Source organism: Medicago sativa, chromosome 8 (genome assembly GCF_051527215.1).
Source record: "Medicago sativa cultivar Bolivia chromosome 8, Bolivia_mono, whole genome shotgun sequence".
In the NCBI taxonomy this organism is placed as follows: domain Eukaryota; kingdom Viridiplantae; phylum Streptophyta; class Magnoliopsida; order Fabales; family Fabaceae; genus Medicago; species Medicago sativa.
Genome location: NC_140756.1, coordinates 76918865 through 76941852, shown reverse-complemented (window position 1 = coordinate 76941852; position 22988 = coordinate 76918865).

The window sequence follows — 22988 nt, the reverse complement described above, 5'->3', positions numbered from 1 at the left end:
TAAAGAAAAACCCATTCAATGTTAAAGAAAAGAAAACAAAGGGGAATTGAAAGATTATAACACTGAAAAGGATTTTAAGAGATTAAAATTAAGCTTTGAAGTGTTAAACAGTGCCAAGCGGTAATTTTGGTCAGTGAAGGTTACAGTATCGACGACGAAGGTGTGGCAGTGGAACCTCAGTGCCGACGGCTGCTGAACCTTAGGCAAGGTTGGGTCGCGAGATGAAGAAATAATTTTTTTTATGGAAGATGTATAAATAAGTTTTTTTTTTCCTTTATATAAAGTTTTTTTTAATTGATATGTGTGAAGAAAAATATGTGAGCCATCGATATCTTAATTTTTCACATGTCTTGTTTCTGTGAAAAGAAATTGAGATGGTCATTTCCTCATAAAATGGAGAGGATCTGCACCCCCTATAACATTATGTGTTTGAGGGATTTACAAGGACATTTTGAGAAGGCTGGAACATCTTAGATTTGGAGTCTATCTCTTGCAGAGGAACCTAAGGTCGTCAAATTATATGAGGCTATCACTTAGCTAGAGGAATTGGGCATTGTCAAAACTATTAGAATATTGTTTCACTTGTAAATATTGATTAGTCTTTCATTAGTATTGATTAGTCATTCATTAGCCATGAATCACATTAACAACAGATATGAGAGAGCATTTGCATTTGTGGAACATTCTCCTGCGATTGTGTTTCTATAATCAACGAAAGTTGTAATTCCTTTTTTTTTTTATTTGAGGGAAGGTTGTTGTTATACCCTAATTTTGGACCTAAAAATACTTGTTTAATTCTTCTTTTCTTGCATTATAAGTCATCTAATATGTCTCTGATCAATTGCATCTTTCTCTGCATTTTATTTCAATGTTATTTGCAAAATTCATGAAAAAGGGTATTTCAGTCATTTCCTGCATTCAACTCATTTTAATCCTTGAAAATTGTTTGAGTCTTTTAAATTGGTTTGAATAAGTCCTTGTTTCAATCTCATGTCAAAATTCATTTCAAAAAATATCAGTTGAGTCATTTTTTAGTCGTTTTAGCCCCAGGGGCGTTTTGGTCATTTCACATAAAATCTCTTGTCTGCTTCGTTGTTTTTAATCGTCTCGCTTTACGTTATTTTTCAATTTACTTTTTTAATTCGATTTTAGTTTAATTTTCATTTTGGTCCTCGTACTTTTGTTATTTGCATTTTAATCCCTTTTTAAGTTTGTTAGAGTCAAGTCAAAGTTTGTTACAAGTCAAGTGCCACATGGCATTATTTCATTGGTCCATACATTCCCACATCACCTATAAATAGGTCAAAGCCTTGGTCAAAATAAACAACTAATCATTTTTTTTCTTTCACCAATTTTATTTTCAATCATTTTCCACAAAAATACAAAAAAACCACAAAATCATTTTTCTCTTTTTTTTCTCTTCTCTCTAACCGCCCCCTTTTCTATCTCCACCACCATAACTAACTTTCTCCACCTCCATCACCACCCTAACTAATTTCCTCCACCATAACAACCTCCAATCTTCATCCCTAACCTCCATAACCGCCACCTTCAACCTCCATAACCACCATAAACCTCCCAATTTTTCGTTTCTTTCCATAAATTAACAACACTCATCACATACAAACTCGAATTCACCATCCTCAAGCCACAATCATCATTCATTCACGTGAACACTTCACCACCAATACCAAACCGAATCCGACGCGAAAAACAAATCAGAAGCGGAAACGTGAAACAGAGAAGATCGAGCAATCAAAATCACTAAGTTCCTGCAACAACAACTTCAATTGGATCAGCCTTGCACCGAATCAAACGCAGCGGTAACGGAATTGGTTGGAACAGAATCGTAGTGAGGAAGATGCAGCAAGCGATGTGAATTTCGAGGCTAGAATCATCGACGAAGGAGAAGGCATCGTAGAGGTAATCACTTTCGTTCTCTTTCTTATTTCTTGAAGAAATTTCGAATCTAAAATTCCCGATCTAGAGGATTCTATGACTTCTTTGTGAAAAATGTTTTGAGAAAGTAATAGAGGAGGAAGAGAGCTTTAATTTGGTGTAAAAAAATTTAGAAAAGGAGGAGTTTAAAAACTCCGACGCGGTGGTGCCACCGCCGGCCACCGCGTCGGAAAATCATTGCCGGCCTGAGAAGAAGGTTAGAGGCGGCACTGTGTGAGAGAGAGAATGGAACGTGGAACAGTTGAGAAAGACAATTGAAATTGTCTTCTTTTTGAACACAGCAACTTCCCTTTTATGCTTCCTTCAATTTTTGTTTAACCCATGGTTTGACCCATACCCATTATCCATGCCCATAATCCATTAATCCATCACCCAGCCCGTTTGTGAATTTGCTCTAGGCCCAGCCATATTTCTGTTCTACTTGCATTTGCTCTACAGTTTTCCTAGCTGCACCCCATCTGCATGCTTACTGCACCCCTGCCATGCCTAAAAACTCTTTGAAAATTCCACAAAATTTCTAACGTTTTTCTTGTGATTATTGATGAATCTTGATGCTATTCTCCAGTTGAATTTTGATTGAAAGAGTGTGGAAAATATTTTGTGTCCTTGTTAGCTCAATATCTTGATTCTTGTTAAATTTTTGTTGTAAAGACTTTTTAAGCTTTTGTGAATCTTTAGTAGTAATTTTAGCATTTTGAAACCCATCTTTTGGGATGTGATTTCATGTTGAAATTCACTTCAAGATTACGTGCAACTTCCTTGTGCTTTCGGCTCACTTTTTCTTGTAAAACTTTGTGCAATTTTGAAGTGATTTTGGTTCTTGAATTTAGCACATAATAGTGACTTTGAATATGCATTTTTTTGAGTAAGTTGGCCTCTTGATTTTGTATACACTTGCTGTTTGATTTGGTTTCTTATCATGGATTTTGTACTATGTGAATAATGCGTATTTCTTGTGTCAAATAAAGTGCAAATAGGCTTGGAACTACCATGATTGTATTGCATGCTAATGTCCCTTAATTTCTCACATCATGATGGATTTAAAACCTTTGGAATTTTCCCTTTAATGTGAGGATTATAGGCCTTGGTTTTGCCTTAGAATTTTAGTAGTCTTCAAGTACAATTTCATCATGTCTTTTGGTTAAATTTTTTGGCTATTTCCTTGTTAAATTCTAGTTACTTTACTATGCTCTTTTTGCTTGCTTCCATTTCATTTTACATCTTATTCTACTAACCCTTTTGTTTCATGTTTCATAAGCATACTTCATCCTTCCATTTTAGTTTCATTTCTTGCATTTTAATTCTCATACCAATACTTAGAATGTAAAACTTAGGAATTTTGTAATATTTTTCCTATGCTTTTAAATTCTTGCAAGACCATAGAATGTAAACTAGGGCATGATGTAAAGGACAATGGACTCTAATAATGTACACCGACACAAGCACCGACACATGCACACACACCACTTTAGATATATAGCTAGAATATGCATGTTTAGATGTATGTTTAGGATTGTATGTTTAGATGTATGTTTAGGCTTTATACTTAGAAAAATCAATTTCCAAAAAAATATGAACAAACTTCACTCAAACATTTTTCATAATAAACCTTGGGATCAAAATCCCATTGTATTTTCCTTTTTCATTTTCTTAATCAAACTTCAATGAAAAATAATCCTACTTTGACTTGTTTTTGCAAATAACTAATCAAACCTCACTCTTTTCATAATCTCATGCCCTTGAGGCCTCTCAATCTCTATTCTTCAAACTCCAATTTCCAACTTTAAAACCAACCAACAAAAACAAAAACATTTTTGGAAGAGAACTACGGTGGATTTGATCCCTTAAACGGGTACGTAGGCAAGGAACAAAATTCCTTCAATTCAACTAAAATAAAAATTCAAAAACATTCTTCTCCCTCCAATTCTTCACTTAGAACACCTTTAGGTTTAAATAAACACTTTCAAAATAGCATTTAAAAGTAAAGCGCGCGCGTAGAAATTAAAGACGGTTCCTATAGGATACTATAGTCGTTATGGGTGCCTAACACCTTCCCGTAGCGAAAACAACTCCCGGACCTCGATTCTCAAGGGTTTTGCTTACTTTTTCCCTTCCCAAGAAAAAATAAGATATCACCGGTTAAAAAGGTTCAAACGTAATCAATGTTTGACACCCGAAAACCAAGATAAAACAGCTGGCGACTTCACTGGGGAGATTCGAGAGTTACGCCTAGTCTTTATTTCCACGCTTGCGCTTGTATTTTTACTTGCTTCTTTTACTTGCTTTCCTATGTGAATAAATGTTTAATTTCTTGCAAACGTGTGGGGTGAGAACATCAAAAGTCCTGCACCCGGGCTGAGTGAACTTAGGATTTAGGAGGGATATAATCGACAATTCATTCCGGGGGTTGCCTCGTGTTTTGGATTATGCGATCAATCCCACATAGCTGAGGCATTTTGGGGGTGATGTTGTCGGCGCGTGTTGTCGCGTTTAGGCACTTTGCCTCTAATTGTTCTATGACGCTATGAACCGTAGATAACCAAACCCATCCATGGCCATTTTCTAGGACGTAGTGCGGAGGCTAAACCGAGTGTTGTCTCGAATTTTAGTCGTCACGCGATACTACACTCAAGTTAGACCTTCCACGGATAATCATGGAGCGAGTGTTGTCTCGTGACACCGTGATATACGTCGGAGAGGTTGCAGCTTGGGAACCTTTTTAGAACCCGGTTACTATTATCCTAAAGCCCTAGATTCACCGGACACCGTGTCCACCCATGACTCCTCGACTTTGAACTTCAACCCACCATGTTTTCTCCGAACTTGAACATAATCATGCATTCATGCATACATGCATAAACTTTTTTCCATGCATTTATCGGAGGACTTAGGCAAGTCATCTTTTGAACATCACGAATGTGAACACCAAGTGATACAATCTCAACTAAACTTCTAGTTTTGCTCAAGATTCTTCAAATAAAACCATGTTTCTCCGTGATGTTCACAATCACTTTGACAAGTCTTCTGACATAAAAAGAGTCTTTTTGCATATGCATTAACACATTTCATGCATCATATGCATTCATCGGTCACAAAAAACTTCTCTCGTGCTCATTGCCTCCTGGTTTTGTCCGCCGCAGTCTGAAAAGTGGCTCGTGTTCGCAAAGTCTACCAACCAGATAGAATTCATCAAACAAGATTTCACAAGAGAAGAATGATGGCTAACTTTGAAGAAGAAAATGCTCAGCTCCGTGCCGAATTGGCTGCTATGAAAGAAGACCTGGCTAAGGCTCATGACGCTATGTCCGCTATGATGGCTGCACAAGAACAACCAGCCACATCTGTCCCAGTTTCTACTGAAGCAATTCCGTCTATCCCACTATCTACTGTGGCTACTGATGCTCGTTTTGTTATGCCCAACGGCCGTCCTTATGGCCTCTCAGCTTACTACTCTCCTAATACTGCTGCTGGTGTCTCTGGTTTTGCTGGTCAAGGACAGATTCCTGTGTCCACTGCTATGCCTCAGGTAACTACTGTCGTCACCGACCCTATTGTCCACACTGTGCAACAAGTGATTGATGTCGATACTCCGCGTGGACAAGATCCCGCAATGGAAGCTATGAAAAGACAGTTAAGGGAGTTGGCTGGAGAACTCCGTGAGGTCAAGGCTAGCCTGGGAAACAATGGTGCTCTTGCTAAAGCTCGTGATCTATGCTTGGTATCCCGATTTGAGGTTCCTAGGAAATTCAAAGAGCCAGAATTTGACAAATACAATGGGACTTCTTGTCCACACAACCATGTTATCCGGTATGTCCGAAAGATGGCTAACTACGCCGACAATGATGCACTGATGATCCACTGCTTTCAGAGTAGCTTGACAGATGATGCAGCAGATTGGTACACTAGTTTGAGCAAAGACAACATCCATACTTTTGAGGATCTGGATGCTGCTTTTGAGAGTCAATATGAATTCAATACCCGTCTGAGGCCAAATAGAGACTCTCTTAAAGCCTTGTCTCAGAAATCAGATGAAACCTTCCGAGAATATGCTCAGAGGTGGAGAGGGGCAGCTGCCCGTGTTTCTCCTCGACTTGATGAGGAAGAGTTAACACAGACATTCCTGAAGACTCTGAAGAAGGAATATAAGGAGAGAATGATAGTCTCTGCCCCAAACAACTTCTCTGATATGGTTACAATGGGAACGCGTCTAGAGGAGGCCGTCCGAGATGGTATTATTGTCCTAGAGAAAGGTGAATCTTCAAATAGTGCATCAAAGAAGTATGGTAATGGTCATCATAAGAAGAAAGAATCTGATGTGGGGATGGTGTCTGGTAACCCATCTGCAGCTGCCACACAATTACCTATGCCTTATCATTACATGCAGTACTCTCAGCATCCTTTCTTCCCGCCATTCTACCAGCAATATCCTCTGCCACCGGGCCAACCACCAGTGCCCGTCAATGCCATCGCCCAGCAAGTGCAACAACAGCCTCCTGCTCAACAGCAGCAACAACAGGGTCCCCGACCCAAACCTTCCTTTCCATCAATACCAATGCGGTATGGTGAGCTGCTCCCAACTCTACTGGCCAAGGGACACTGTGTCACTAGACCAGGCAGGCCTCCGCCTAATCCATTGCCTCCCAGGTTCCGACAGGATCTAACATGTGAATTTCATCAGGGTGCTCAAGGCCATGATGTTGAGGGTTGCCTTGCTCTGAAGTATATTGTGAAAGATTTAATAGAAAAGGGACGGTTGACTTTTGAGAATAGTGCTCCTCATGTTCTTGACAACCCGCTTCCAAACCATGCTGTTGTCAACATGATTGAGGCTTTTGAAAGAGTCCCCGTTCCTCAAGAGGATCCCATGTTGGATGTCCGCAATGTTGTTACTCCCTTGGTACCGCTACATGTCAAGCTCTGCCAGGCTTCTTTGTTCAAACATGATCATGATTCTTGTTCAGAATGTCTCCAAAACCCTATGGGCTGTTGTGTGGTGAAGGGTGATATCCAGAGTCTGATGGATGACAAACGCTTGACCGTCAGTGATGTATATGTGATTGTGCCAGTGCTTCAGGATTCTCCGGGTCAAGAAGGGCAGGCTGCTGGCTGGGGCAAAGTGATTCAGATTCTGGAAAACAAGCGTAAAGAGGGCCTTGGATTCTCCCCGACATCTGCTGTTTCAAAGGGAACCTTCTACAGTGCTGGGTTCATCAATGCTATTACTGAAGATGCTGCTGAAAGAAGCCATGTGCCTACGTTTGTTACACCAGGAGGCACTGTGAGAAATTGGGAAGCCATTGATGTTCCTTTAGTCATGCATGCTTCCGTGTAATGTGTCTTGTTGCTCATGTTTTTTGTTTACAAAATAACAATCCTTTCGCTCTGCCCAAGGCGAAAGTGATATCATTGTAAGGGCGTGTTTGTTTCGGCATTGCCGTTATCAATAAAAGTTGTCGTTTTTCTCACGACTCTTTGTTTTTTTTTACTTTTTAGTGCCTTTTTCTTGGAAATAATGGTAATGCCAGAAAAAACCAAAACATTTGTTATTTTCTTATTAATTTCAAAAATCTGCATGAAAAACTTTTTTTTAAAATCATCCCAATCATATTATGCAGATTGAACCATAATAAACCCGTTGAACACAGTGACCCTATGGTTCCTCCAAATTTTGAATTCCCTGTATACGAAGCTGAAGATGAGGATGATGATGAGGAAGAGATACCGTATGAGATTACTCGACTGCTTGAGCAAGAAAGAAGAGCCATTCAGCCTCACCAGGAAGAGATTGAGCTTATCAACCTGGGTACTGAAGAGAACAAGTGAGAGATCAAGATTGGTGCTGCACTTGAGCCAGAAGTGAAAAGGAAGATTATTCAGCTTCTCCATGATTATCCAGATGTCTTTGCACGGTCCTATGAAGATATGTCGGGTCTAGATCCCAAGATTGTGGAACATCGGATACCGACAAGGCCTGAATGTCCTCCTGTCAAACAGAAATTGCGAAGGTCTCGTCCAGACATGGCTCTTAAGATCAAGGATGAGGTGCAGAAGCAAATTGATGCGGGTTTCCTCATGACAGCTGAATACCCTGAGTGGATTACCAACATTGTACCAGTACCCAAGAAAGATGGGAAAGTTCGAATGTGTGTTGATTACAGAGATCTGAACAAAGCCAGTCCAAAAGATAACTTCCCATTGCCTCATATTGATGTGCTTGTTGACAGTACTGCTCAATCCAAAGTGTTCTCCTTTATGGATGGTTTCTCTGGTTATAATCAAATACGAATGTCTCCTGAAGATAGAGAAAAGACGTCCTTCATCACTCCATGGGGAACGTTCTGTTATAAAGTAATGCCGTTTGGCTTGATAAATGCTGGTGCTACCTATCAAAGGGGTATGACCACTCTGTTTCATGATATGATTCACAAGGAAATTGAAGTATATGTTGATGATATGATTGTGAAGTCAAGTGATGAAGAGCAGCATGTTGTGTATTTGAAAAAGATGTTTGAAAGATTAAGAAAGTACAAGCTGCGGTTGAATCCTAACAAATGCACATTCGGTGTACGATCTGGGAAGTTGCTAGGCTTCATTGTCAGCCAGAGAGGCATTGAAGTTGATCCTGACAAAGTCCGAGCCATCAGAGAGATGCCGGCCCCTCAAACTGAAAAGCAAGTCAGAGGTTTCCTCGGACGTCTAAACTACATTTCAAGATTCATATCTCACATGACCACTACTTGTGGACCAATCTTCAAACTGCTCAGAAAGAATCAGCCTGTTGTATGGAATGATGAATGTCAGGAAGCTTTTGATAGCATTAAAGAATACCTGTTGGAACCACCTATCCTTGTCCCACCAGTGGAAGGAAGGCCTTTGATTATGTATCTGTCAGTGTTGGATGATTCAGTGGGTTGTGTTCTCGGTCAACAAGATGAGACTGGTAAGAAAGAGCATGCTATCTACTATCTGAGCAAGAAGTTCACCGACTGTGAGACTCGGTACACAATGCTTGAAAAAACTTGTTGTGCTTTAGCTTGGGCTGCCAAACGCCTGCGTCATTATATGGTGAATCATACCACTTGGTTGATATCCCGAATGGATCCAATCAAGTACATCTTTGAGAAGCCTGCTGTTACTGGAAAGATCGCACGTTGGCAAATGTTATTGTCCGAATATGATATTGTGTACAAAGCTCAGAAAGCAATCAAAGGAAGTGTCCTTGCTGAGCACCTCGCTTGTCAACCTCTTGATGATTACCAGCCGATTAAGTTTGATTTCCCTGATGAAGAAGTTATGTATCTGAAAGCAAAAGACTGTGAAGAGCCACTGATCAATGAAGGGCCAGATCCCAATAGCAAATGGGGATTGGTGTTTGATGGTGCTGTTAATGTTTATGGTAAAGGAATTGGAGCCATCATTGTAACTCCGCAGGGGCACCACATTCCTTTCACCGCTCGAATAACTTTTGAATGCACAAACAACATAGCTGAATATGAAGCATGCATCTTGGGCATTGAAGAAGCCCTTGATCTGAGAATCAAACACCTTGACATCTATGGAGATTCTGCACTTGTTATTAATCAGATAAAGGGTGAATGGGAGACTCGTCATGAGAAGCTGATCCCTTACCGTGACTATGCAAGACGTCTGTTGACATACTTTACAAAGGTTGAGCTGCACCACATCCCTCGGGGTGAAAATCAGATGGCTGACGCTCTTGCTACTTTGTCTTCCATGTTTCGTGTCAATCACTGGAATGATGTGCCCGTAATCAAAGTACAGCGTCTTGATAGACCCGCTCATGTGTTTACTGTTGAAAATATACCAGATCAAGCTGATAGAGATGTGAATGATAAAAAGCCTTGGTATTACAACATCAAACAATTCTTGCAGAATCGTGAATATCCACCTGGTGCTTCCAACAGGGATAAAAAGACTTTGAGACGATGGGCTAGCAGGTTCCTTCTGGACGGAGAAATCCTATACAAGAGGAACTATGACATGGTCTTGTTGAGATGTGTTGATAAGCAAGAAGCCGAGAAATTAATGCACGATGTACATGATGGTACCTTTGGGACCCATGCTTCGGGTCACACCATGTCAAGGAAACTGTTAAGAGCCGGCTATTACTGGATAACTATGGAGCGTGACTGCCACAAACATGCTAAGAGATGCCACAAATGTCAAATTTATGCTGACAAGATTCATGTGCCTCCACACGCTCTCAATGTTATCTCTTCCCCATGGCCTTTCTCTATGTGGGGCATTGACATGATCGGAAGAATTGAACCAAAAGCTTCCAATGGACATCGTTTCATCCTAGTGGCAATTGACTATTTCACCAAGTGGGTTGAAGCTGCTTCCTATGCAAATGTGACCAAGCAAGTGGTTGTCAAGTTTATCAAGAATAACATCATCTGTCGATATGGTGTTCCCAACAAGATCATTACTGACAATGGTTCCAATCTGAACAATAGCATGATGCAAGCTTTATGTGGAGAATTCAAAATTGAACATCACAACTCTTCTCCTTATAGACCTCAGATGAATGGTGCAGTTGAGGCCGCTAACAAGAACATCAAGAAGATTGTTCAGAAGATGGTCACTACTTACAAAGACTGGCATGAAATGTTACCTTTCGCCCTGCATGGTTACCGTACTACAATGCGCAGTTCAACCGGGGCAACTCCTTTCTCTCTGGTATATGGCATGGAAGCAGTTCTCCCTCTGGAAGTGGAAATTCCATCTCTTCGAGTAATCATGGAAGCAAAGTTGACTGAGGCTGAATGGTGTCAAAGTCGGTATGATCAGTTGAATTTGATTGAAGAGAAACGCATGGATGCTATGACTCATGGACAGTTGTATCAAGTACGAATGAAGAATGCTTTTGACAAGAAAGTCCGACCTCGAGAATTCAAGGAAGGCGAACTTGTATTGAAAAGAAGAATAAGTCAGCAACCCGACCCAAGGGGCAAGTGGACACCTAACTATGAAGGTCCTTATGTTGTCAAGAAGGCTTTCTCTGGTGGTGCTTTGATTCTGACACACATGGATGGTGTTGAGCTTCCAAATCCTGTTAATGCCGATATAGTCAAGAAATACTTTGTCTAGAAAGAAAAGAACAGCGTGGTAGGTCGAAAACCCGAAAGGGCGGCCTAGGCAAAAATGCGCTTCCCGGTGGATCGAAAACCCGAAAGGGCGATCCAGGCAAAAGTTAGGGACAAAAAAAAAATGAATATGAAAAAGCTCGCTGAGATTGTACGCAACTCAGGCAATAATGAGCGCCTCGATGAGCCGAAAACCCGAAAGGGCGGTTCATGCAAAAATGAGGTTGATAAAAGACAAGTAACTATATCTGGCAAATCACCATCACCCCTTGGGGCATCTGTAACTGTCAATGATCGTCTTCATCAAAGGCTTCTGTACTTGTGAATTCAAAATTTCTATGAAATGTAGCGGTTATCGTGTTCAATGTATCACCAACCAATAAAATTACCATTTTCCAAGCTTTGCAAATCCGTGAAGTCATGCCTTCGGCTGACTTTCACTCTTCTACATCAATTTGAGCCTTTCTATTGTTTGAAACTCTATTTTCTTTCTACTTTCAATGCTTTATACAAAATATTTCTTTTCTATTTGGTAATGTCAATGTCTGAAACAAACATTTTTTGAAAATTAAAAAAAAACCTTTTCCTGTCTATTTTGAAAAGTAAACCTGAGCAACAGGGTACATTTCAATGAAACATGCATGAATGAATGAGTGTCAATGTCTACTTCAATACATGTTACAAGCAGGTTACCCCCCAGGATGATCTGTGGTCAATGGCAAGAATGAAAAAACAGAATGAAAGTGAAAAAAAAAATGAAAAATGAAAATAAAAAGCTCGCTAAGTTGAAAACCCGAAAGGGCGGCTTAGGCAAAAATGAGCACCCCGCTGATTGACAACCTATGAAGGCAATTCAGGCAAAAATGGGGCAATGAAAAGAATCTTTACTCCCCGGCGAATCGAAAACCCGTAAGGGCGGTTCAGGCAAAAGTGGGGTTTGAAAATGAAAAAGGAAAGAATGGAATATTGAAAAGCATTGACCACAGATGCGAACATCCAATGTTACCCAGCACTGACACGCCTAGCAACGGCGATCTGTATCCAAGAACCTACCAAGGGTCCCTCCTTTACAAGTTTTATTGCCCTCAGCCATGGTTTTGATACGTCTCTCAACGACGGTCTCTCCAAAGAGGTTTCCCCCTGTGAATATGTTGTAGCACGAGCCACTACGTGCCCAATCTTCCAGTGTCTTGTCTTCCTTTGTGAAATTTCTCTGCCAAATTGCCAACCAATCATGCATCTCAAGCATCCATACATGCATAATCATGCATTTTATGTGCTCATACATCCAATAATCTTGCTATACTATACATACATGTTGCATATCCAAATGTCAAATGTCAAATGTCAATGTTAATGTCAATGTTAATGTCAAATGTCAATGTCAATGTCAATGTTAATGTCAAATGTCAATGTCAATGTTAATGTCAAATGCCAATGTCAATGTTAATGTCAAATGCCAATGTCGATGTCAATGTCAATGTTAATGTCAAATGCTAATGTTAATGTCAATATCCAATGTCAATGTCAATGTCAATGTCAATGTTAATGTCAAATGCCAATGTCAATGTCAATGTTAATATCAAATGTCAATGTTAATGTCAAATGCCAATGTCAATGTCAATATTAATGTCAAATGCCAATGTCAATGTCAATGTCAATGTTAATGTCAAATGCCAATGTCAATGTCAATGTCAATGTCAATGTCAGTGTTAATGTCAAATGCCAATGTCAATGTCAATGTCAATGTCAATGTCAATGTCAATTTCAATTTCCAAGCCAATGTCAATGTCAATGTCAAATTCAACTTTCAAATTAATGTCAATTTACCTTTGGGCCAATAAAAATGGTCATGTCTATTTTCAAATCAAGTCAATGACAATTTACCCTCAATTGGTATCTTGTTAAACCAGACTTTCAATTTGTATCTCGTTACTGGTCAAGTTCAAGGTTCAATCCAAAAAGAACCACTTGTACCTGCTTATATGTCTATGTTTCCGGTCAAACGGCAAGTTCGATCCAAAGAACAGTTTGTACCCTTTGCTTATGTTTTGTTATCGGTCAAACGGCAAGTTCGATCCAAAGAACAGTTTGCACCAACTTACATGTTGTGGTATTGATCAAGTGGCAAGTTCGATCCAAAGAACAGCTTGTATCTACCTTTTGTCTATATTCCCGGTCAAGTGGCAAGTTCGATCCAAAGAACAGCTTGTACCCGTTTCTTGTTTGTATTTCCTCGGTCAAGTGGCAAGTTCGATCCAAAGAACAGCTTGTACCCGTGTCTTGTTTGTATTTCCTCGGTCAAGTGGCAAGTTCGATCCAAAGAACAGCTTGTACCCGTCTCTTGTTTGTATCTCTCGGTCAAGTGGCAAGTTCGATCCAAAGAACAGCTTGTACCCGTCTCTTGTTTGTATCTCTCGGTCAAGTGGCAAGTTCGATCCAAAGAACAGCTTGTACCTGTCTATTTGTTGCCCGTTCTTTCTACCTTGATGTCTATAAATCCCTTGGTGGTGTGACACAGCCCGTAGATTCCGGTTCGATTGTCTTGTATTCATAAACGAAATGTTGCATGGCATTCGTGTTTTTTTGAAAATCTGAAAACGTATTTTTATGTCCAAAAGCAGTGCAAATGTTAATATTTAAGTATCTTCGTCCCGTCAACTCTAAGACTTCGTCTCTTGACTCCCCGGACAAAGAAACTTAAATAGGGGCAGCTGTTATACCCTAATTTTGGACCTAAAAATACTTGTTTAATTCTTCTTTTCTTGCATTATAAGTCATCTAATATGTCTCTGATCAATTGCATCTTTCTCTGCATTTTATTTCAATGTTATTTGCAAAATTCATGAAAAAGGGTATTTCAGTCATTTCCTGCATTCAACTCATTTTAATCCTTGAAAATTGTTTGAGTCTTTTAAATTGGTTTGAATAAGTCCTTGTTTCAATCTCATGTCAAAATTCATTTCAAAAAATATCAGTTGAGTCATTTTTTAGTCGTTTTAGCCCCAGGGGCGTTTTGGTCATTTCACATAAAATCTCTTGTCTGCTTCGTTGTTTTTAATCGTCTCGCTTTACGTTATTTTTCAATTTACTTTTTTAATTCGATTTTAGTTTAATTTTCATTTTGGTCCTCGTACTTTTGTTATTTGCATTTTAATCCCTTTTTAAGTTTGTTAGAGTCAAGTCAAAGTTTGTTACAAGTCAAGTGCCACATGGCATTATTTCATTGGTCCATACATTCCCACATCACCTATAAATAGGTCAAAGCCTTGGTCAAAATAAACAACTAATCATTTTTTTTCTTTCACCAATTTTATTTTCAATCATTTTCCACAAAAATACAAAAAAACCACAAAATCATTTTTCTCTTTTTTTTCTCTTCTCTCTAACCGCCCTCTTTTCTATCTCCACCACCATAACTAACTTTCTCCACCTACATCACCACCCTAACTAATTTCCTCCACCATAACAACCTCCAATCTTCATCCCTAACCTCCATAACCGCCACCTTCAACCTCCATAACCACCATAAACCTCCCAATTTTTCGTTTCTTTCCATAAATTAACAACACTCATCACATACAAACTCGAATTCACCATCCTCAAGCCACAATCATCATTCATTCACGTGAACACTTCACCACCAATACCAAACCGAATCCGACGCGAAAAACAAATCAGAAGCGGAAACGTGAAACAGAGAAGATCGAGCAATCAAAATCACTAAGTTCCTGCAACAACAGCTTCAATTGGATCAGCCTTGCACCGAATCAAACGCAGCGGTAACGGAATTGGTTGGAACAGAATCGTAGTGAGGAAGATGCAGCAAGCGATGTGAATTTCGAGGCTAGAATCATCGACGAAGGAGAAGGCATCGTAGAGGTAATCACTTTCGTTCTCTTTCTTATTTCTTGAAGAAATTTCGAATCTAAAATTCCCGATCTAGAGGATTCTATGACTTCTTTGTGAAAAATGTTTTGAGAAAGTAATAGAGGAGGAAGAGAGCTTTAATTTGGTGTAAAAAAATTTAGAAAAGGAGGAGTTTAAAAACTCCGACGCGGTGGTGCCACCGCCGGCCACCGCGTCGGAAAATCATTGCCGGCCTGAGAAGAAGGTTAGAGGCGGCACTGTGTGAGAGAGAGAATGGAACGTGGAACAGTTGAGAAAGACAATTGAAATTGTCTTCTTTTTGAACACAGCAACTTCCCTTTTATGCTTCCTTCAATTTTTGTTTAACCCATGGTTTGACCCATACCCATTATCCATGCCCATAATCCATTAATCCATCACCCAGCCCGTTTGTGAATTTGCTCTAGGCCCAGCCATATTTCTGTTCTACTTGCATTTGCTCTACAGTTTTCCTAGCTGCACCCCATCTGCATGCTTACTGCACCCCTGCCATGCCTAAAAACTCTTTGAAAATTCCACAAAATTTCTAACGTTTTTCTTGTGATTATTGATGAATCTTGATGCTATTCTCCAGTTGAATTTTGATTGAAAGAGTGTGGAAAATATTTTGTGTCCTTGTTAGCTCAATATCTTGATTCTTGTTAAATTTTTGTTGTAAAGACTTTTTAAGCTTTTGTGAATCTTTAGTAGTAATTTTAGCATTTTGAAACCCATCTTTTGGGATGTGATTTCATGTTGAAATTCACTTCAAGATTACGTGCAACTTCCTTGTGCTTTCGGCTCACTTTTTCTTGTAAAACTTTGTGCAATTTTGAAGTGATTTTGGTTCTTGAATTTAGCACATAATAGTGACTTTGAATATGCATTTTTTTGAGTAAGTTGGCCTCTTGATTTTGTATACACTTGCTGTTTGATTTGGTTTCTTATCATGGATTTTGTACTATGTGAATAATGCGTATTTCTTGTGTCAAATAAAGTGCAAATAGGCTTGGAACTACCATGATTGTATTGCATGCTAATGTCCCTTAATTTCTCACATCATGATGGATTTAAAACCTTTGGAATTTTCCCTTTAATGTGAGGATTATAGGCCTTGGTTTTGCCTTAGAATTTTAGTAGTCTTCAAGTACAATTTCATCATGTCTTTTGGTTAAATTTTTTGGCTATTTCCTTGTTAAATTCTAGTTACTTTACTATGCTCTTTTTGCTTGCTTCCATTTCATTTTACATCTTATTCTACTAACCCTTTTGTTTCATGTTTCATAAGCATACTTCATCCTTCCATTTTAGTTTCATTTCTTGCATTTTAATTCTCATACCAATACTTAGAATGTAAAACTTAGGAATTTTGTAATATTTTTCCTATGCTTTTAAATTCTTGCAAGACCATAGAATGTAAACTAGGGCATGATGTAAAGGACAATGGACTCTAATAATGTACACCGACACAAGCACCGACACATGCACACACACCACTTTAGATATATAGCTAGAATATGCATGTTTAGATGTATGTTTAGGATTGTATGTTTAGATGTATGTTTAGGCTTTATACTTAGAAAAATCAATTTCCAAAAAAATATGAACAAACTTCACTCAAACATTTTTCATAATAAACCTTGGGATCAAAATCCCATTGTATTTTCCTTTTTCATTTTCTTAATCAAACTTCAATGAAAAATAATCCTACTTTGACTTGTTTTTGCAAATAACTAATCAAACCTCACTCTTTTCATAATCTCATGCCCTTGAGGCCTCTCAATCTCTATTCTTCAAACTCCAATTTCCAACTTTAAAACCAACCAACAAAAACAAAAACATTTTTGGAAGAGAACTACGGTGGATTTGATCCCTTAAACGGGTACGTAGGCAAGGAACAAAATTCCTTCAATTCAACTAAAATAAAAATTCAAAAACATTCTTCTCCCTCCAATTCTTCACTTAGAACACCTTTAGGTTTAAATAAACACTTTCAAAATAGCATTTAAAAGTAAAGCGCGCGCGTAGAAATTAAAGACGGTTCCTATAGGATACTATAGTCGTTATGGGTGCCTAACACCTTCCCGTAGCGAAAACAACTCCCGGACCTCGATTCTCAAGGGTTTTGCTTACTTTTTCCCTTCCCAAGAAAAAATAAGATATCACCGGTTAAAAAGGTTCAAACGTAATCAATGTTTGACACCCGAAAACCAAGATAAAACAGTTGTAATTCCCTTTGTTTTTGTTAAATCAACAACATCTAATATTAAGGTTTTCCTTCAACAAAAAAACATCTCATATTAAGGTTAAGCTATCAAAAGTATGTTGAATATATATATATTTTTTTATTAATGTCTATGTTATGAAAGCCAAATAAAATCTATTCACATTTATCAATATCATATTAATTCCCTCTTCTTGCCAATTGAATATGGTTAGCTCGATAGACTAGTTTTTGTTTTTAAAGTTACTAGAAAACTTGGTCTCATGGTTACTCTACCATTAGTATAGTATAAGCAACCTTTGTCTTTTCCATATTTTTTAGGCTAAAGTGCAACTTTGGCCCCCCTATCTTTCAAAAAGTTGCGATTTTGGCCCCCTAAGTTTGAAAACTACAATTTTGGTCCCCTATGTTTTAGCCCCTTTGCATATTTGGTCCTTTTGGTCAATTTTGACCAAGTCAACACATACGTGGCATGCCACGTGTGTAATTAATTAATTAAAAAAAATCAAAAAAATCAATTTTTAAATTAAATAAATGAAAAAAATAATAAAAAAATAATAAAAAATTCTGGAAAAATGAAAAAAATAAAAAAATATTAAAAAATTCTGGAAAAATGAAAAATAATGAAAAAATTTAAAAATTTTCCAGATTTTAAATTAAATAAATGAAAAAAAATCCAGAAAATCAATTTTTAAATTAAATAAATGAAAAAAATAATAATAAAAAATTAAAAAAATAATGTCAAATTTTCCAGATTTTTTAAAAAATTCAAAAAAAATACAGAATTTTTTTAAAAAAATCTGGAAAATTTGATATTATTTTTTTCAGAATTTTTTTTTCAAATTTTTTCCAGAATCTTTTACAGAATTTTCTAATGTTGAAAATTTGACATTCTAAAGGCGCAAGGAAACGAAAAAAGTATACACAAAAACACCGACGAGAATACAACTTGGTCACAAATTTGGTACATATTTCTTCTTTAGGGAAATGAATGTTTCCATGACATTAATTTTTCGAGTAAGTAATGTCATCGAATTTTTTTCAGAATTTTTTTTTCAAATTTTTTCCAGAATCTTTTACAGAATTTTCTAATGTTGAAAATTTGACATTCTAAAGGCGCAAGGAAACGAAAAAAGTATACACAAAAACACCGACGAGAATACAACTTGGCCACAAATTTGGTACATATTTCTTCTTTAGGGAAATGAATGTTTCCATGACATTACTTTTTCGAATAAGTGATTCTTGGAATTGTCCATGAATTTATGTGAATTTTTTTTCGTTTTTTTAATCATTTTTATTAATATTTTTATTTTTCAAGAATTTATTTCATTTTTTTGTAATATTTTTTTCGTTTTTTAATTTTTTTTTTTCATTTTTCCAGAATTTTTTAATATTTTTTTATTATTTTTTTCATTTATTTAATTTAAAAATTGATTTTTTCGATTTTTTATTTTTTTAATTAATTAATTACACACGTGGCATGCCACGCATGCGTTGACTTGGTCAAAATTGACCAAAATGACCAAGTATGCAAAGGGGCTAAAACATAGGGGACCAAAATTGTAGTTTTCAAACTTAGGGGGCCAAAATCGCAATTTTTTGAAAGATAGGGGGCCAAAGTTGCACTTTAGCCTATTTTTTAAGAAAAACTCTTTTTGTAATTAATGTGTCTATTTGTGTATGAATATTATCAAATTGTTTTTTTTTTTTGTATGTGTATTAAATTTGACTTTTTGTATTTGAAGACAAGTTATTAATATTAATTTGAGGTATGTTTAGGAAAAACTAATAAATATATCTAGTAAGTTGGATAAAAGTCTATACTAAAAGACAATTTTTTTTTAAAGAGTGATTATAATTAGGGACGGAAAGAGTAGTATTATAAGCCTAATATTCACTTTACATTTTTTTTAAATAAAAGATGGTAATCTAAAAAATGGTCTGCAATGGTCCATTGGCACATACAACCCTTACGGTCTGTTTGGTTGGAGAGAGTTAAAGAAGAGAGAGTTAGTGAAGAGAGAAATAGGAGAGAAGTATCAAACTTCTCTTGTTTAGAGCAAAGAGTTTGTGAAGAGAGAATAAAAATAGGTGGGCCCTACAACCTTTTTGTTTCTCTTCAATTAAGGGAAGAAATGCAGGGGAGTGACGTGGAGATAGCAAATGCACCTTTATGCCCCTGCAAATTCATACTTGTGCAATTTTAATTCTTTTCAATAAATTTTTGGCTAAACATGCCAAGCCCATTTTTTTTTGTTCCTAAAAATACAGAAAAAAGAAAACTTTGCGTGTGTATTATAAAAATAAATAAATAAATGAGGCTGGACTAGCAACAAGACAGAGTTGCTCTCAAATTTGTGTTTTGAAAATATATAATATACTTTAAATTAAATTGTTAAATTAAATTATATTAAATGAAATAAACTAATTTTGTCAAAGATTGAATTAAAGTAAATTAATAATTACATCAGTTAATAATAATTTAATTATATCCTAAAAAAATTAATTATATAGAACCAATAAATTAATTTAACTAAACATAATAAATTATATTTTAGTTTTAATTTAAGGGTATTTTTGTCTTTTCAAAAAAAAGTAGCATCTCTTTCTCTTCTATTTCTCTCTTCTTTCTCTTATACCAAACAACCCATCAAATCTACTCTATTTCTCACCTTTTTCTCTCTTCACAACTTCTCTCTTATCTATTTCTCTCTTCACAACTTCTCTTCTAAACCAAACACACCCTTAATGTTTGTAGCTTCATTTAACAAGCATGTGAGATCAATCTGACCTTTGACCAATCGAATAAGAAAAACATGACTTTAATGCATTTAATTGATATATGAATGAATAAAATAAGGGGGCTTCTATGGTGAAGTTACTTTTGTGACTTTTTTGAAAAAGTCGCTTATGTGGCTTAATTGGAGAGTGCCACGTGGATGTCTTTTTAAATCGGTTATTTGGAAAAACGATTTTAAAAAGCTTTTGTTTTAAGAAAAAAGATATTTTTAATTTCTTTTTTATTATTGTTTTCATTTTTATCCCTTAGGATTGTGTTCCTGGCTCTGATACCAGATTTGGAGTGGGGTTTTTCGCGGAATTTTCTCGAGCTCGAGCTTCATTTATAAGTTGTTCAATTCTTTCTAAACCCCAAAAAGGTTCTAAAAGAATTTTTGCTCTCTTCTTTTGAATCTCCGTGAGATTTTCTTGCATTTCTTCTACCAGATCTTCAATTAAATCTATATGAGATCTCATTAAAGTTTGAGCTTTATATATTATTTGTTTGTATGTTATTAGATCATAATACTATTCTATATCACTTACTAGATGTTGTAACCTAGTTTTAAAAAGTATTAATTCTGATTTAAGAGTTAAACCAGGCATATTTATTGGTGGATTCTCCAGTGGAGATTTTCTTGTTCTAACATTTGTTCGGTTTTTATTTGTTTTAACATTTTCTCGATTTTTGTTAAACCTTGAAAGGGTTCTAAAAGCATTTTTGCTTTTTCTTGCTGAATACTTGTAAGAGTATTCAAATCTTCTATTTCTTCTAATAACTTAGAAATAGAATCTACATGGTAGATTATTAAATCTTGTGAAGCAAAAAGAATTTGTTTTAACATAATTCTTGTATTTTGATAATTTATTTCAGAAATTATTTCTTCTAGTTTTTGCTTATAAAGTTGTAACTCTGTTTTTAGATTTAATCCAGGCATTTTGACTTTTTATAGTCTTTGATTAATCTTATTAACCTGTATCGATAGAGTTTTTATAGAATCATGCAGATCCTTAAGCTCCTTTTCTCTGCTTATTTCGAAATCCTTCCTAGGAGGTTCGAATGAAGTTTTATTTAAGGATGAGGCATCATCTTCAAATATGTTTTGAGAACTTAATGGTTTATTAAAATCTGTCATTCGAAGACTTTGGCTTTTAAGCAATGGTTTTTCTGTTTCTTCAAACAGATTCTTTTCTGTTTTTATTAATGAAAAGCTATTTCTTGCGAAATTTTTATAGATTGGTGATTCCAAAGAAACTAATGGTTTAAACAACTCATCAATATGAATTGTATCTTTTCCTAGGAATTCTATGCTATGGTGTGAATTACTCAGAGCATAATTAATTCTATAATAAATTGTAAAAGGATGATTACCTTCTTTCATGAATTTTGGATTTTCCATTTTATAATGAAAAACTATGGATCTATCTAGATCTATATCTTTTAGGGATAATCCTATTTGTAAATTTATATCAAATTTTATTTTTCCATCTTTAAGATTACATTTTCCTTTTGCAATCATTGCATGGTTTTTATCTAAAATCCTAGAGTCTTCTAGGGCTATTTCTAAAGGTGAATTAATACATTTCATGAAGGTACTTTTGATTAAGAATTGAATGGTTGATATATGAATATAACCAATTTTTCTTCTTTCGTTTTCGGAAAACGTTTCAAGTCTCTTTATGATTTGTTCTTTGTTTATAGTAGATATAGCTATTTTCCCATTAGTTGTTTCAATAGGAATTGCTTCTTCTCCTGTTACTATTCCAAATTTCAGAATATTTTTTCTTGAAAGAAATTCTCTCAATTTACTAAATTTTCTTTTAAAATTTTCTTCAGCAGTTAATGATAAATCTGCTTCTTCTATTTTATTATCTATTATGCTATCAGCATAATAACTAGATGTTCCTTCAAAATATGAAATCTCAGTCATGTTTAATATGCAATAAAGTCATACCTGATTATTTCTTCAGAAATATGGTTGATTTTTGCTTCAGCAAGTTGATTTCTTCAGCAGTTTTTTCTGCTTGTGTTGAGTTTTTCCCAACTCAGGGCGAATTCCTCCAGAGTATTACCTCAAGAATTCTCAGCTATAGTGTTTTACCACTATAGGACCACTAGTTCTTAAAACTAAGAGGCAAGCTCATATCAAACGATATAACTTATATTGCTTCAATTCATGGTGAATACAAATGAGCTTCGAGGCCCTTATTTATAGGATGAGAGACTCACAAGTTGGCCTTCAAAGTTGGCACAACGTCTCTTTCCTTTACAGCACACGGAAAAGAAATGACATGACAGAAAGAAGAAAACGACAAAGAAAATTATATTACATAATTGCCTTAGAGATAAGGCTTATCTCTAAATGGGTCCCATGCCCATTAATTTTCTACATTTTCTTCGTTGTTTGGTGAAACATCACTGTCATACAACGATTCTTTGTCTGCCACGTTATTTATGTCTTTTGCACACCACTTGCATTGGTGTCCTTTGTATTTTTGAAAGTGTCGGCAGCACTCCTGTTGGATTGGGTCGGGTAGACGGCCCAAGTCTGCTTCAAGCCCACTAAAGTTTTCTTCGAACTTTAGAATTTGCTGAAGGTGTTCTTCTCTTGCTTGTTTCCTTGAGTCACTGTAGACTAGAAAACTTTCTTTTGCAGTAATTACCCTGAAGTTAGGTAATTTTGATCCAAATCTAATGAGAGTATCATAGAATTTTTCCATTTGATGCAGAAAACATTCTGGTCTTGGATCTACATCTCTTCCATCATTTGTTGGATATGAATGATTTGAAATGCCAATCTTGATTAAGTGTCTGGCTTTAATAACTTCATCGTCTTCAAACCATGGATAAGTTGAAGTAAAAGATAAAAAGAACTCTTTACCTTTTGCGAAGCTATTGTTGAATTTATAAGCGATTTCGCCTATATCTTTTGGAAGAAGTTCTAGTTCATGGATTTTTCTTCCTGCATCTTCTTGAAGATACATTGTTTTAATCATTCCACAATCATAGAATGATCTTACCAATTCCT